The sequence below is a fragment of the Peromyscus maniculatus genome, chromosome 19 (genome assembly GCF_049852395.1).
Source record: "Peromyscus maniculatus bairdii isolate BWxNUB_F1_BW_parent chromosome 19, HU_Pman_BW_mat_3.1, whole genome shotgun sequence".
Taxonomy (NCBI): Eukaryota; Metazoa; Chordata; class Mammalia; order Rodentia; family Cricetidae; genus Peromyscus; species Peromyscus maniculatus.
Genome location: NC_134870.1, coordinates 25,798,088 through 25,815,154, shown reverse-complemented (window position 1 = coordinate 25,815,154; position 17,067 = coordinate 25,798,088). Strand labels below are relative to the sequence as shown.

At 53.3% G+C, this 17,067-nt stretch overlaps 1 protein-coding gene across 4 annotated transcripts in view; it reads right to left on the bottom strand.

Annotated features, from left to right (window-relative positions):
- Positions 1-2,486, bottom strand: part of Cxxc5 (CXXC finger protein 5) — a 32,834-nt gene extending 30,348 nt beyond the window's left edge. Inside the window, exon 1 of one of the 4 annotated variants that reach the window (XM_076554997.1) lies at positions 2,306-2,486. The gene's annotated coding sequence lies outside the window, so the exon portion shown is untranslated. Of the gene's footprint in view, positions 1-1,339; positions 2,003-2,305 lie in introns of those variants that run through there. The other 3 variants (XM_076554995.1, XM_016009298.3, XM_006991038.4) reach the window with 3 other exon arrangements.
- Between the last annotated feature and the right edge of the window lie 14,581 nt (positions 2,487-17,067).

Sequence of the window (17,067 nt, the reverse complement as noted above, 5' to 3'; positions counted from 1 at the left end):
ACACTACAAAACCAAGGGCTCCAAACTGCGCGGGGGCACAGGGAAAGGCGGGGATCAAGGGCCTAATCCGCATCTCGGCTTGGGCACCCCCAACTGGAAGACCCAACTCTCAGAGGACCCAGGGTCCCGGGGAGCAAAGTAGGGTGCAGCTGCCAAACCTTCACCCCCTCCTCAGGAAGACTAGAGAGACCAAGTCTTTCGAGATGAGTCACTACAGAACCCCCCAAATCTAATGGTACCTCCTTGCAACCCATGGCACCAACCCAACTCTGCGCACCCCTTACGATTCCCCCAGGAGGAAAAACAGGGAAATTTTTTTTTTTGCTCCCTTCCGTTGCGCACTAGCTCCTGTGACAGGCCCCCTACTTAAAAATCGGGGTCCCTCACTTTCGGTAGAACCTATATATAAACAAAGCCAGGCGCACCCCGCGCTCCCCGCCGGAAAACAGCCCATTCCGGGTGAGGACAACTTCCCCCAGTCAGAAAATTAACACATTCCTCTCGCGGCGGTTCAGCCCCCGGCTCCAGGGATGCGAAAGGGAGGGGGCTCGGGCGGGACTTCGGGGGTAAATTCGGGGCCAGAGCAGCGTGGCAGGAGCCTGGGATGCCCGCCCCCTGCAGCCCTGCAGCTGAGGAACACCCCCCCCCCCATTCTGCGTCCCCGGCCTTGCACGCAGCTGGGCACACGCGGAGAGGCGGTCAGAGACTCCCCAAGGCCGTAGAGGACAGAAGAGAGGCCGCCTGGGCGGCGAAGGTGGGGGTGATATACTTTGACGAGGAAAAAAAAAAAAGGTCAAACTTGATCAGCCCGCCAGGCACCCTGCAGGCAGCGGGGGCGAGGAGCCGAAGCGGAAACACAGAAGTGGCCGCCGCCTCTTCCAAGTCGAAGGGGAGGCACGGCCACGCGTGGACCGAGGCGCTCGGGGCAGTTACGGTCGCCCACAAACACAGGGCAGCTAGTGGGGTCTGATGCGGGGAGTGCGCGCCGCAGATCTGCAAGCAGCCGCCCCCGCAGGCGCAGCACCCGCCCAGCACTGCGAGGTGAGGACCCCCGGCGCCCGCGAGCACCAGTGATTGGGAAGGAAGCGTCCCCCGCAGAGAGAGCTCCAGCCTCGCTCCTCCGCTCCCAGCCCGCCGTCCTCGACCCTAAAACCCCTCTTTTTGTCTGAACTCAGTGATCTGCGACCGAGCATACTGCGGCTTGGGAAGGCTTGGATATAGCAGCGGCCACCGAGCGATCACCGGAGCTAGGTCTCCCAGGCCCGGCGGCTCAGGCTGCGGGCGTCCCCCGCCCCTCCCAAACACCGACCCCTCCTTCCCCATCCCTGGCTCTCCGCACCTGAACTTCGGGGGAACCCGCGCCACCAAACTTTCCGCGGACTTGCAGCGAACTCCGGCCCCGGCCGCGCACGGATCCCCGGGGGAGGAGAGGGAGGGAGGCGGGGAAGGGGAGGGGGCTGGCCTCCCGGGGGGGCCGGGGGAGGGCTGTGGCCCGACACCTACCGGCTCTGCGAGTCGTCCGAGCCGCCACGGTCGCCGCGAGGCCGAGGGGGAGGGGCGGGGCGGGGAGCTGCGCTCCGCTCTGGGCACCGCCGCGGTGCGCTCCGCTCCAGTCGCCCGCCGCGCCCGGGGCCAGAGCCGGAGTCGCGCCGCCGCGGCTGGCCCGAGGCGGGGAGGGGGGGGGAGCCTGCAGCACCTGCCCCTCCTCCCCCTCCCCGCGGCCCAAATTAAAAAACAACAAAAAGCAACTAATCACCCCGGAGCGCAGCGCCTCGCGGCGCGGCGGGCGAAGGACTCGGCGTGCGGCGCCCGGACTCAGCAGGCGGCGCGCATGGCTAGGCACAGGCTGGGACTCGGGGCCGGGCTGTCGGGGGCGAGGCTCTCCTCTTCTGGCTCTGCTCGGACGCCTGCTCTCGCCGCCGCCTCTACATCCCAGCTCAGGCTCCGCCGCCTCTGCCGCCGCGCCGCGCGCCCGCCCGGGCAGGAGCTCCGAACGCTGCCCGGGGGCTGCCGGCAAAACCCGGACCGGACTAGCGGCTCCCTCACACCCCCCCTACTCCACCTCGGATTCCCTCCCTCCTCCCGCGGCCTCCCTCCCAGAGCAGCTTTGGCCACTTGGACGCCGCAGGCTCTGAAGCTGGAGCCGCAGCCCCTGCGCCTCCCGAATCCAGCGTCCTGGCGAGGTCCGCCCTGGCTCAGCTCCCCCGCGCGCCCGGCTTCACCCTTTTTCCGTGCAACTTTACAAATAAATAAAATAAATGTCCCCCACCCCCTTTGTAAGAGATGCCTGGGCTTGGAGACGCACCTTCCGGGGAAAATCCGCCGACCTTCTGCCCCCTGTTCAGCTGTTCTATGGGGCAACAAGCTATGGGAATTGAGAGGGAGGGTTTGGCTGCCCACCCTCCAGCTCAGGTGCTCATCGGTCCGCCGACTCTCAGTTCAAAGACCGCACCCTTCCCCAGACCACTTTTCCTGCATTCTGTAGACACTAATTCCACCGGAAGAACGGAGGCAGAGTCCTAGTCCCATTTCACAGATGAAGAAACTGATCAGAGAAAGGACGTTTTGGGGTTTTTGTTTTTGTTTTAGGAGGCAGGCTCCTGCCCATACACTAGCGCCCTAGAGCTGTGGCCTATGAACTGAGTCTGAAATCGTACCTGGAACAAAGCAACGCTCAGATAACCCCTAAGAGAACTAAATCTCAGCCCTATGCAACAGAGTAGGCGCCCTGCGGGAAAAGAGCTGATGTGAGCCCGTTTGTCTTTGCACCTATTCCGTCTGCGCCCCTGCCCTTTGACAAGGTCCCCTCCCTTATCTGCCCCGTTTGGGCTAACCCTGCAGCTGATGTCTTCTCGGAGAGCGACAGAATGAGCCCCGGACTCCGGTCATTCCGGAGTGATAGTTATGCAGTCTTCAGGGATCCGAGCGGGAGGGAGGAGCTGCCGCAGTCCGATCGCAGAGAAAGCACAGTCCCTAGACCCACGAGGAAGTAGCATAGAAGGTTGGGAGGTCAGCTTGGTGCTAAGTATTACAGTCTGATATCAAGTGGGGTCCAGATAACAGGGAGTTAACTGCAGCCACCAGGGTGCCTCCAGCCACAGGCCATGGCCTCTATGGGAGCAGCGAAATCGCCTCCCACAGCTGCTTCCTCTCTGCTTGTGGGTCTCCCTGGAGCTGGGACTAATACCCACCCTCCACGCCATCTGTGTATGGACTTAGGGCTTTAACCCAGTTGGGGTCGGGGTGGAATGTCAAAGGGCAGAGCTCATCTGGAATGCGTTACCTGTCCCCGACCCTTGGCATCCCAGGCCACAAGGAGTGACTCCTCCCAGGCACTGGGGACACCTAGCCAGTTCCTTCCTACCTACTGTCAGATAATGGGTCCCTTAGGGGAGGTGTTTAGCTCCCCTTAACCTCTAGCTGGTTTCTTCATAGTCACCCCAAATAAGTCTGTTGGCTAAGTAAAAAGGTGCTTGCTATGGAAACAGTCTTCTTTTTCTTTCTGTGACAGGGTCTCACTATGCGGTCCTGGCTAGTCTGAAATTCACTACATGGACCAGGCTGGCCATGAATTTAAAAAAATCCACCTGTCTCTGCCTCACTAGTGCTGGGACTAAAGGTGTGCACCACCACACCCTGCATGGAAAGAGTCCTAAGACGGTGGACATACGTGCATGCTTACTCCAGGCTGCTTGGAGACTCTGGTCCTCACCTTGCCAGGCACTATTTGGCCCAGGCCATACAAGGACAAGAGAGTCAGAATGCCTGGACTCTGTGCTCCAGGATGTCCCAATACTTACCCCTCCTCTCCTACTGTATCTGGGAAAGCTGAGACACTCACTGACTCCAAGCAGGGACCTGCTCCCTGGGAGTCAGCAACCGGAGCTAGAAGATCCTGACCCAAGAAGTGAAAGGACCTGCAGCTAGGTCCTTGACGCCTAGAGCCAGTACAGAGTGAAGCCCTGCATACTGGGAAAAGGCTCTGTGGTGGAAGATCTAGCTTGCTCAGGAAATAAAAGTGCTCCCCTTGCCAGTAGGAAGACCTGAGTTCGATCCCCAGAACCTGGGCTTGTAAACCCAGCATTGAAGAGGCAGAGACAAAAGGATCCCTAGGGCTTACTGGACAGCTATCCTAGACTCTCTGATGAGCTCCAGGGCAATGCGAAGCCCCAACTCAGAGGAGATGGGCAGCATTCCTGAGGATGACTCCTGAGGTCGTCCTCCAGTTCACACATACCTGAGCAGCCGAGCCGCCATGAAAAGGAAAATCTCTAAGCCAGCATCTATGAGGGGCTGGGGGAGCCTCATCTTAGGAATGTGCACTTTTTTGAGGACCACCCCCCAGTAAACTCAAGAAGCCAAAAGTTAAGGGTCTGCAGTGGAGGGAGCCAGGTGTTCCAGTGGGCCTGACTTTCTCAGGGAAATGAAAACAACTGCCTGGTCTTGGAGTCTCCCCATTTTCCACCTCAACACTGGGAGAGAGAGGCCCGGATCCTCACCTGTCCAATCTGCTTGGGAATTGGAGAGAATACTGTTCCCGGGGAAAACACAATGTGAACAGGAAATGCCACATACACACCATCTACCTGTAACTCTATCATGAGTGTGTGCACAGAGAGGACGTTTAGGCAGGGCGAGGCAGGAAAGACTGCTTCTTCTCAAGAGGGAGGGAAGCCACCTTGGTCTGCCCCTCAAAAAGGAATGTCTTGGTTTACATTTTTTTTTTTTTTTTTGGTTTTTCGAGACAGGGTTTCTCTATGTAGCTTTGCGCCTTTCCCGGAACTCACTTGGTAGCCCAGGCTGGCCTCGAACTCACAGAGATCTGCCTGCCTCTGCCTCCCAAGTGCTGGGATTAAAGGCGTGCGCCGCCACCACCGCCCGGCTCATACATTGTTATTAAAGTTTCTACTGAGGATTTTGTTTTTGTTTGTTTGTTTTGTTTTTTTATCCTGGTGTGATCAGACACCTGAAAGGCATGGGAATTGAACCCAGGGCCTCTGGAACATCAATCAGTGGTCTTAACTGCTGAGCTATTTCTCTTCTCTATTGAGTTTTCAACCAACACCCACCCTGCAAGTCTCCAGCACATGTGAGTGAGGGTAGGGTCCCCCACATACCCACCTGCTCTATGTCTCCAGAGCCTGTGTGAGGGCAGGGTCCCCCCCACATACCCACCTGCTCTACAAGTCTCCAGCGCCTGTGTGAGGGCAGGGTCCCCCACATACCCACCTGCTCTCTGTCTCCAGCGCCTTTCCCTCCCTCTCTCTTCCTCCTCCTCTCAGACCTTCCAGCTACCCCAGCCTGATCATGCCCTCTTGAATTCAACTGATAATATTTATCTTCAGCATTTATTAAGCCCTTGCCCATCTCTCTCTCTCTCTTTTTTTCTCGATATCATCTCCATTTCTCGGATGAAGAAACCAAATAGTTGGTGCCAAAGTTGTTCTCTAACCCCAAGACTTGCTGTCCCTGGGAGGCTTCTTCCACAATCTCGGTGAGGTTCATCTTTCACAGCCTGCAGGATCCCCACAGTCCACAGATCGGCTACAATTTCCAGGACTTTACATAGACTTCTCTTCTGCGCAGAGGGACCAATTCAAGCTCCTCACAGAAGGTCCTGTTTAAGACCTAGGACTCCTCCACTGAGGGTCTCTCTAGCTGTCACTCCAGCCTGAGTTGGGGCCATACCTATAGGCCAGCAGTAGTGTTTGTGATACTCGGAAAAGGTGTCCCTATGGGCTGACACATGGAGTCTCTTCAGTCCACGCTAGGTACTTTTTTTTGTTTTGTTTTAGTTTTTCGAGACAGGGTTTCTCTGTGTAGTCTTGGTGCCTGTCCTGAATCTCAATCTGTAGACCAGGCTGGCCTCGAACTCACAGAGAGCCACCTGGCTCTGCCTCCTAAGTTCTGGGATTAAAGGTACGCACCACCGCCACCTGGCAGTACTTTTTTTAACCTCTATTTATTTATTTATTTATTTATTTATTTATTTATTTATTTATTTATTTATTTATTTATTTATTTATTGTTTTTTTCAAGACAGGGTTTCCCTGTGTAGCTTTGTGCCTTTCCTGGAACTCACTTTGTAGACCAGGCTGGCCTCCGACTCACAGAGATCCACCTGCCTCTGCCTCCCGAGTGCTGGGATTAAAGGTGTGCGCCACCACCGCCCGGCTATTTTTATTTTATTTTATTTCATGTTATATGGATGGATGTTTTGTCTGCATGTACGTTTATGTACCACGTGGGTGTGTGAGAGGACAGGAGAGGGTATCAGATCCTGTGGAACTGGAGTTTACAGATGGTTGTGAGCCACCACTAGAGTGCTGGGAATTGAATTCAGGTTGTCTGGCAGAGCAGTGAAGTGCTTTTAGTCTCTGAACCATCTCTCCAGCCCCTTAACCTTTATTTTTATTTTATGTGTATGGGCCTTTGCCTGCATGTATGTCTCCGCATCCTGTGCATGCAGTACCTATGGAGGCCAGAAGAGGGCGGCAGATCCTCTGAGACTGGAGTTACAGGGGGTTGTCAGCTGCCATGTGGATGCTGGGAATCGAACCCAAGTCTTCCGGAAGAGCAACCAGTGCCCTTAACTGCTAAGCCATTTCTCCAGCTCCACTAGGTATCTTTTCTGAAGTGTATTTGTTACACACCTATACCATGGCCTGGCTCTGCCAGTCACAAGGCCACTCTGAGCACGTCACATAGAAACAGGTTGTTTTCTCTTTTGGATGGGCTGGGGATGAGATCTGCTCACATTAGGTGGGTATTCAACCACCGAGTTGCATCCCCAGCCCCAGAAATAGATTTATTTGTTCATTTGGCTGCATTTAGTCATCCATTAGCACCACCCAAGAGACTCCTTGAAGGTAAGGTGTGTCTCCCACCATCTCTACTCCTGAAGTCTGTCTTTCCGTGTGGGAACTTACTGTGAGTTAGGCAGCAAGCTGACTGTCTTCAGAACCTGTGGATTAAATACGCACAGAAAGCAGTCAGCTTGGTGCCCAAGTTTCCAGAGCAGCAAACCAACTTCTCAGGCCAACCTTATCCAAGGCCTTCTCTGCAACGACAGTGTCTCGGCTTATGCCCATCATTAACGACACAGCCAGTAGCTGGAAATGTCTGAGTAGAGGGGTGAGTCTCCAATGAAGATGCCCCATTCAGAGTCTGGCTCGGTAGCACATGCCTTCAATCCCAGCACTTGAGAGGCAGAGGCAGGCAGATCTCTGTGACTTGAGACCCCGCCTGGTCTACAGAGCGAGATCCAGGACAGCTAGGGCTACACAGAGAAACCCTGTCTGGAAAAAATAAGATGTCCCATTTAGAATCTTGCCTAATGTCAGCTCCTCTCTCCTCTAGGACAGAATTCCCTCACCAGTATCACAAAGGATGGGAGGGAGGGAGGAGCAAGGGTGTCTGCAAGCTAGCTTACTAGGGTAGAACACAGGGCAGACTTTAATGGAGGTCACTCTGGATTATGATTGCAGCCAAAAGCCCAACATGGGCAGGAGAAGAGAAGAGCTTAAAAGTCCACTGTGGCCGGGCGGTGGTGGTGCACGCCTTTAATCCCAGCACTCGGGAGGCAGAGGCAGGCGGATCTCTGAGTTCAAGGCCAGCCTGGGCTACCAACTGAGATCCAGGAAAGGTGCAAAGCTACACAGAGAAACCCTGTCTCGAAAAATCAAAAACCAAAACAAACAAAAGAAAGCCCACTGTGGATTCAGGCTTTTGGGGTCTCAAACCATCACACTGACCACTGGACCTTAGTGTCACCTCTACTTCACGACAGCTCACAGTTATTCACAGAGACGTAAGGCCACAGGGAAATGTCAAACGTGGTCCAGGCTTACTCCTATAGAATTAGTTTGGTGGCCCACTGGCCCTGGTCTGAAAAAAACAAAAGAGGAAGGAGGAGAAAATGGGGGGACACCTCAGCCCCAGAACAGAGCAGCTCTGGAGACAGAGACTAGCCCTCTCCCCAAGCCGTGCACACAGTTATTTACACATTACACACGTATAAATAACCAGACATAGTTCTACACTCTTATCAGGTACAAGGAGTTGAGTGTGTGTACGTGTGTGCGTGTGTGCGTGTGTGCGTGTGTGTGTGTGTGTGTGTGTGTGTGTGTGTGTGTGTGTGTGCGCGCGCGCGTGCAGGGAGAGGGGAGGAAGGTCAGTCTGGTGACTGCCATGCCCCCGACAGTAGTCTCCCTTGACTTCTCTCTAGGCACAGTCATGAGTCAACTGTCTAGTGGGAATAGGACTGAGCGCCACAGAGACCAAACTGTGTCCCCAGGGCTCCCAGGTCTGGAAGGAGTAACTGACGACGTCTAGGGGAGCTGGTGGGGAGGGCAGAGCCTGTACCAGGGGGAGGATGACCTGGGCACTGGGAAGCCTGCCTGGTCCATGTCTGCCTAAAGCCTGCAGGCTAGGGTGGAGTCCGCAAGGGGCTGCTGATCTGAGGGGTCAGGACTCCTCTCTCAGACAGGGCTCCAGAGGATACAGAAGAGTGTTAAATGTCCCCCACATTGAGGTTTCTGAAAACTACCCATGCTCTCATAGGACAAGGGGGCTCAAAGACCCCACCCACCAATCTCTACCCTGTCTTCCTCTTCAGTCTCCAGAGAATAGGGTGCTCAGGTTGTGCCTGGGGTGGGGTCTGGATGAACTAACTGCTCTTTGAACTGGTGGGACTGGTTCTGTGTCTAGCCACCTGGGCAGTCACGGGTTGCCTCCTGGGCCAAGGAGAGAGGCCTCAGGAAGGGGCCCCTTGTAAATCGTTAACTCCCACAGCCACCACTGGGTCCCTTGGGCCCCACCCCCAGTCATGACTCTGGCCCTGAGTGCTCACCCACAGGCCAAAACTCAAAGGTCAGAGGTCAGAGCCAGAGGTCTCAACACCAGGGTAAGTCCTTCCCCTAACTCTCCAGGGGAGGGGGAGTTTCTGTAGGGATGGCCCTGCCCTCTACATTCTGAGAGCTGTCACACAGGTCTGCCCTCCAGCCTTCCTGTCGCAGCCCCGATTTTTGTCTCTGAGGAATTCTGGGTGGGCCTCAGGGCAACCCCTGGGCAAGTCCTAGCCCTAGATAACGATGCCAGTCCCACATACTCAAAGGAGTGTCGAGGCTAGACCGGATGAGCAAAACCAGCAGACACTGCTCAGAATTGGTCATCTTTTCACCTCCAAGGAATACAATGATAGCTGCCTTTTTGTTTGTTTGTTTGTTTTGTTTTGTTTTTTCAAGACAAGGCTTCTCTGGGTAACAAGCCCTGGCTGTCCTAGAACTCTCTTTGTAAACCAGACTGGCTTCAAACTCACAGAGATCCCCCTGCCTCTGCCTCCAAAGTGCTGAGATTAAAGGCATGTCCCACCCTAACCCCCCCCCCCCCCGGCTATTTTTAATATTTTGAGACAGGGTCTAGCTGGTGTGGACTCACTATGCAGTCCAGGCTGCCCTAGAACTCACAGAGATCCACCTGCCTCTGCAGCCAGAATGCTCGGATTAAAGATGGTAAGTAATCTTTTTGTATGTGCAACTATACCCAGCACATTTTATTTTTTTAGATTTGTTTATATGTATGGATGTTTTGCCTGCATGTATGTATGTGCACTATGTAAGCACCTGGTGTCTACAGGGGTCAGAAGAGGGCATCAGATCCCCTGGAGTTACAGTTGGTTGTGACTGAACCTAGGTCCTCTGCAAGAGCAGGTGCGCTTAACCTCTGACCATCTCTCCAGCTCTTAGTATGCTGGTACCTGCAGAGGCCAGAAGAGGGCATCAGATCCCCTGGAGCTGGAGGGACAGGTGGTCAGTGGTCACCTGCATCTTGATGGGGGTGTGGAAACTGAACAGGGGCCCTCTGGAGGAACAGAAAGCACTCTTAACTGCTGATCCATCTCACCAGCCCTATAGAACCTGGATTTTAGAAGGGTTCTAGCTCATTTCATATTCTGAAGCTATAGCTGAGAAGATATAATAAACCCTTTTTCCCAGGTATAATGCTGTTGGGAATTTCTGATGTGGGAATAATAGGGGGACATATCTGGGCAAAAAAAACATCACTATCAACTGGACAGTGGTGACACACGCCTTTAATCCCAGCACTCAGGAGGCAGAAGCAGGTGTAACTGAGTTCAAGGCCAGCCCAGTCTACAGAGTGAGTTCCAGGACAGCCAGGGATACAGAGAGAAACCCTGTCTTGGGAAACAAACAAAAACCATCAATATCACCCATGTCTCTGGGAGTCTCGCCCCCAGCATACTCTCAAGTGCTACCTCCATCCTCAAGAAACCTGTTCCAGGGCTGGAGAGGTGGCTCAGAGGTTAAGAACATTGGCTGTTCTTCCAGAGGTCCTGAGTTCAATTCCCAGCAACCACATGGTGGCTCTCAATCATCTATAATGAGATCTGGTGCCCTCTTCTGGAATGTAGACAGAACACTGTATGTGTAATAAATAAATACATCTAAAAAATTATTAAAAAAAAAAAAAAAAGAAAAAGAAACCTGTTCCAGACAAGCCAGTAAGGGAGGTTAACGGTGTTCCCCTTTTTTGATAAGGCATCATCTTATAAGCCAAGGAGACAAGGGGGAAAAAAAAAACCAACATCAACTTTTAATAGAGATTACAGATTCAGAAAAGATTCATAACTGAAATGATTCCCTAAGGAAATATAAAAAGTTACTTACGGCATGGCTAAATTGGGCAGACTTCAATCAGGGGCTGTTGAGAAGTCATTAAGATACATACAATGATTTACATGAGCTCTGTCAGGAGAACGGGCCACTACTCCAGCTAGAGAGGGCATCTGGTTCTGGGCTGCCTTGGCTCTAACCCAGAGCTTCGGGAGAAAGGGAAGAAGCCCTACTCTTGGCACCAGAGGCCACTGCCCAGGGACCCAGAAATTCTAGCAAGGGAAAGTGAAACAGGAAACAGACATTCTGTTGTTTTGTTTTGTTTTTTCAAACAGGGTTTCTCTTTATAGCAGCTCTGGCTGTCTTGAAACTTACTCTGTAGACCAGGCTGGCCTTGAACTGGCAGAGATTCGACTGCCTCTGCCTCTCAAGTGCTGGGATTAAAGGCGTGTGCCACCACTGCCCAGCTAGATATTCTCTTGTTGAAAGCAGTTTTCTCTCCAATAGTGTAGAAGGGAGCTGCAGGGTCGAGACTGCTTATCTTGTCAAATCTAAAGAAGGGATGGGCATGGTAGCACAGGCATTTAATCTCAGCATTCTGGAGATAGAGGCAGGCAGATTTCTGTGAGTTCCAGGCCAGCCAAGGTTATTTCGTGAGGCCATCTCAAAAAAATCAAGCAGAGGGCTGGGGAGATCGCTCAGGAGTGAAGAACAGAAGAGCGTAGTTTGATTCCCATCATGCACTCACAGGGTGGCTCACAACCTTCTATAACTCCAGTTCCAGAGAATCTGACCTTCTCTTCTGGTCTCCAGGAACACTCCCACACAAGTGTACACATGCTCGAATGCATACACATAAAGCCTTTAATCCCAGAGCTCAGGAAGCAGAGGCAGGAAGATCTCTGTGACTTTATGGCCAGCCTGATCTACAAAGCAAATTTCAGGCCAGCAAGGACTAGATAGTGGGACCCTGCCTCAAAATAAATTAAATAAATAAATCGCAACAACAAATGACCTAAAGACGAGGTCACCTTTCATGACCTCAAACCCTTCCCCCTATTTCTTGAGTCAGCCTGGGGAAGTGGGCACCCTATTTTGGACATGGGATAATTACTAAAATTATTTTTGTAAAGATTTATTTAGGGGCTGAAGAGATGGCTCACCAGTTAAGAGCTGCTATTCCAGAGGACCGGGGTTCAATTCCCAGCACCCACATGGCAGCTCACACCTGTCTGTAACTCCAGTTTCAGGGGATCTGACACCCTCACACAGATACACATGCAGGCAAAAACACCACACACACATGAAATAATCATAAATAAATGAAAGGATTTAGTTATTTATGTGTACATATGTGACCAGTGTATGTCTGTTTCATGTGCACACAGATGCCTGCAGAGCCCAAAAGAGGGTATTAGATCTCCTGGAACAGGAGACATGACTGGCCCTGTGGCTGCCAGCAGCCAAACCTGGGTCCTCTGCCAGAGAAGCAAATGCTCTTTACCATTGCTCCCTCCCACTCCCCTTTTCTCTGAAAGGCAAAGTCTCACCATGTAGCCCTGGTGACCTGGAACTTTCTATATAGACCAGGCTGGTCTAATTCACAAAGTTCTGCCTGCCTGCCTCTGCCTCTCCAGTGCTGGGACTAAAGGGGCACACCACCACACCTGCCTCCAAAATACAGTCTTGAACGTGCACCCGAGGCCCTGACCTGGACAGTGAGCCTGGGGAGGGGCCGTTCTCTCTGTTCTCCTCTGGGACAAACGGTGGGTGTGAATGTTCTGGGCGACTCCAAACACAAGTAGCTTTTGAGAACTCTCCCCTCGGACTGCAGGCATCTTCGAGTGCTAGGGTTACTGGGGTCTCTCTACCGCAGCCTGTGGGTATGATTCTGGTCCTGACTTTGCATATGACTGCTAGGACAGGATCACTACTGTTGTGTGCTGAGTTAACTTCTCCCTGTTCATTCCTGTGACCCAGGACTGAGATCAGGCCTTACACGTCTCCATCTCTGCTGAGGGTCTGGCCTCCAGGTGATGCTAATGTTTGTTAGAGGAATGGTCCTGGCTATGGCTGGAATACAACTATCTCATGCACCAGTGTGTCTGCTCAGGGGATTGCAGTGGATCTTCCTGACCCCCTTCCCTAAGGCACGTCTGCCTTAGCCCCCCCTCCTTCACTGTCTAACCATCAGGGAAGGCAAGGGTCATCCCCTACACCTCAGCTATAGGGTGGTGGCTAAGCTGCCTTGTGGGTGACCTGGACCCCACCCTGGCCAGGCAGAGGCGCTATTCTAAGCCCCAGCCCCAAGCTGCTGCCTTAGCCTCTTCCTTGCTAGGCCCATCTCTGATTACCAAGCCATTGCTCACCTTCCAGCCACACCCTCCTTTACCCTGGGACCTGTATAACGGAATCCCCTGGATTTTTAAAAAATTAATCTTATTTTAGGTGTATGGGTCTTTTGTCTGTATGCCTGGTACCTGAAGAGGCTAGAAGCATCAGATCTCTTAGGACTTGGGTTACAGACTATTGTAAATTGTAAATGTGGGTGCTGGGAATCAAACCAGAATCCTCTGGAAGAGCAGCAGCGCTCTTAGCCACAGAGCAGGTCTTGGACTTTTTATTAAAAATTCACGATTTATTTATGTGCATGTGTATATGCAGGTGTCCGGCCAGAAGAGGGCATCAGATCCTCTGGAGCTGAAGTTACAGGTAGCTGCGAGCTGTATGTCTCATATTTAAGAAAGACGTAATTTTTGTTTTATCTTAAACGTGTTTTACTGTCGTTTATGAATTCTCCCGAGAACTCCCCTATGACTTGCCCTGTCTTTGTTGTGTCCCTGCATGTTAGCAGCACACCCAGGGCAGGAACCACTGTCTTTAACTGCCTCAATGGCCTCTTTAGCAATGGTGCCTTTTAAGGGATGCTCTTCTTGTCACCCTCTAGGTACCTTGCTTCTTCAAGGCTCCTGACCAAGGGTAGGATGATTTCTCTTCCCTTCCATCAGCCAAAACAAAGTCAGGAAAATTTCCCCAAGAATCATTCCAGAGGGTTAGAGTCCATGACATATCATGGCCAGGAGAACAGCAGCAGGCAGGCAGGCATGGTGCTGGAGCAGTAGCTGAGAGCTCACATCTTCTTCCAGAAGTTCAAGGCAGAGCTATTCTTAATTTTAATTATGTGTGTATGTGTGTTTGTGCATATGTACACTTGAGTTCAGTGCCTGGGGGAGGCCAGAAGATGGTGTTGGTCCCCTAGTTGGGAGTTAAGGTGGCTGTACAGCACCTGACCTGGATGTTAGGAACGGCCAGAGCAGAGCACTGTGAGCTGCCAAGTCATCTTATTCCATGCAGTGCCCACTGAGGTCACAAGAGGGCACCAGATCCCCTTGAGCTGCAATTACAGATGGCTGTGAGCCACCACGTGAGTGCTGGGAATCAAACCAGGTCCTCTGCAAGAGCAGCCAGTGTTCTTAACCACTCCACCCTTCCCAAATGGTCTCAATCTCATGTCGATGCCCGTCTCCCATTTCCTCAGCCTCCACTCAGGCGTCTTTACCCCGCCAGCCACAAAGGCACCCGCAGACCTGTATATTGAGATTTCTCCCTCAGATGAAGAGGGGGAAATCCTTTGCCAGAGGACGTAGTTCTGGGCAATGTTTCTGCTGGGGCCAGAATGCAGGCCAGGATAGGAATGATGATTTAGGAAAGAAGTGGGTTAGGCAGGAGTAGGGACTTCCCAAGAGTGAGTAAGCCTGTATCAAGCTTCCCCTCCTCTGCCTGCCTGTGGAGAAGGTGACTCCAGGGGGCGTCCACATTACAATTCTATAGTTTGAGGGCTATGGATTGGCAGTTTAACCAGTACCATTTAGTTAACCCACAGTGTCTTCCCCCTCCTGCTTTCTGGAGCAGCTCAGTGTTCAGGTGGCCCAGCTGTCAGCTGGCTGAGCCCACTGGACCCGTGTTCACAATCTCTCTCACACCCCCAGCAACGGAGAGCTGAGCTCTGCCAGCACTACCCCCAGCCAACAATGACCTTGAGGGTGGCAGCCAGGACACCATGGGAAAGAGGCTGATCACCGATGCTGGTGAGCCTATCCTGAGACCCATCACCCTCAGTGACAGGTCACTGAGGCACCCCAAGTGGCTCTGTGACCTCATCTACTCCCCTGCTTCCACAACTGGTAGCTTCAGCAGTGAGGTATTGGCACCAAGCCTGAAGAGGATAAGCAAGGATGCCAAAAACCCCTGCCATCTCAAGCAAGCAGTCTGCGCCAAGCTAGTAGTGGGGGCCGTGGGCACAGAGGACATTTCCAGTAACTCCAGATCTGAGACAGCCGGGGACAGGGCTGTTTTGGGAGATCACTCCTTCACTATTGCAGATCTCTGGCATCCCCACGATATTTTATCCTCTCCAGGTGTTGGTCCTGAGGTTAGACCATGGCTATTTGGCAATTTCTGAAAGCCCAACACAGCCTCCCCCCAGTACTGGGCAAGTGCTCTACCACTGAGCTATGTCTCTTGCCCCTGAAGACTTTTTGTTGTTACTATTGTTTTGAGGCAGGATCTCACCCTCTAGCCCTGGCTGACCTAAAACTCACTATGTAGACAAGGCTGGCTCTCAAACTCGTGGTGATCCTTCTGCCTTTCAGGTGTTGGGATTACAAGTGATTGCTCCCATATCTAAGGACACTTTGATAGTCACACTGTTGCTACTGGCATCTAACAAATAGAAATCATTGATATGGATAAAGAATGGATTTGTGTCCCCCAGTGTCAGCAGTGCTGGAGCTGTACGGCTGACAGGAAGCCCAGGGTACTCTCCAGCCCCTCACCACAGGCATAGGGCTAAGGCTCATCACTCCACCACCACAGCAAAGAAGGCTGCCACTCCAGCTTCAAAGGCCCCTTGTGGCCTTAGGAATGTGAATTGGCTGCCTGCTTACCTACCCACACACCAGCCTCCAGTGCCCAGTGAGGGGGCCTGGTAAAGTTTTAGCTGTTGAGGAAGAGTCACCTATCCCAATGCCAGGCAAACCCTAGCCTTCCTGACCCAAAGATGATTCTGGTCCTAAGGAGAAGGCTGGGTGAGGATAGGAGACTCACATACAGTTGCCCTGCCCCTCCAAGCCCATCTCTTTTAAAGAGTAACCCCAGTCTGTGCCTGGCTGGAAGCTCTGCCTGCCCCCCCCTATTTAGGAGGCAGCCATGGTGGCTTTAGCTCCTGTCTCCGGTTTCCTAGGGAGCTGTGCTGAAGCAGCCCAGCCTCCGTGAGTCCATCTGTCAGGGAGGCTGTTCCGCCCCATCGATTGCTGTTCCCAAGGGGCTGTGTTGCTCGAGGGACCCAATGTGGCCGCCAGATAGCAGGGAACCACACGAAAAGGCAGGCAGGGAGGGAGGGAGGCAGCTTGGCAGCAGGAAGAGCCAAGAGGGGCTGACATTGCAAAGAAGACACAGAGCTAGACAGGCATGAGAAACGTAGAGGGCCAGGGGCAGCGCGGCAGCAGGCTAGCTGCGATGACCTCTGAGGCCAGCTGGTAAGCACCCTTAGGACTCAGTTTTGCCTTTGGACACACCAAGCTCCCACTTGCAAAGACGACAACAGCTGACATTTACTGAGCATGAACAATGTGCCTGGCGGTGGGCTGGGGCTTCACACACCCTGCTTTCACTGGAGGAACTGCCCGTGCCATGCAGGTGCCGTTCTTCTCCAGCAGGAGTGGAGGAGGAATCAGAGAGGCTGCCGCACGGTCAGTGGCCACACACAGGAACTAGAGGGAGTCTCTGACGCGAGTCAGCTGGGCCCAGTGGTTGCGCCCCAGCTCCAGACAGACAGAGCCAGGTCGGAGGGGGAGGAGGTAGTCTTGCCTGGCCAGAAGCCTTGCCCGCCCTCCCGGGGAGCCGCCTCCTCCCCTGGGCTGCGTGACATCTGCCCTGCTTCCCGGCCCCAGACAGCTGCCCAGAGCCACGTCAGCACTTCCACCAGGGAGTCTGGAAACTGGCCCTGGCCCCTGAGAGGGAAGGGGGGGGGGGGTTTGCGGTCCCCAAAGGTGGCTTTTCAGAGGGGTGACCCACTCAGCTGAGCAGGAATAGGGGTACATAACCTTGGACTTTTTACAAGCTCCAGCTTCCTCTGCTTGGGTGGATATGTAGTGGGGCCCTTTTGGCAAGGGTACTAGTAGCATCCAGTGTGGATGGAACATATATTCCCACGCAGCCCAGCCATAGTTCCAGGGTTACCAGGACAGCCAGCGACCCTCACAGCCTACATAGGGCCATGTGGTCATCTGATGGGGATCCCAGGGATGAGAAAGCAGTGTAAGGAGGTGTATGGCCTAGCTCAGCAACTGGCTGGCTGGGGCTAGAGATAAACCAGCGCCTCCCGGAAAATCATTAGCATCTGTTTGGGCCAGCAAAGTTGGCCCGCTGGTGC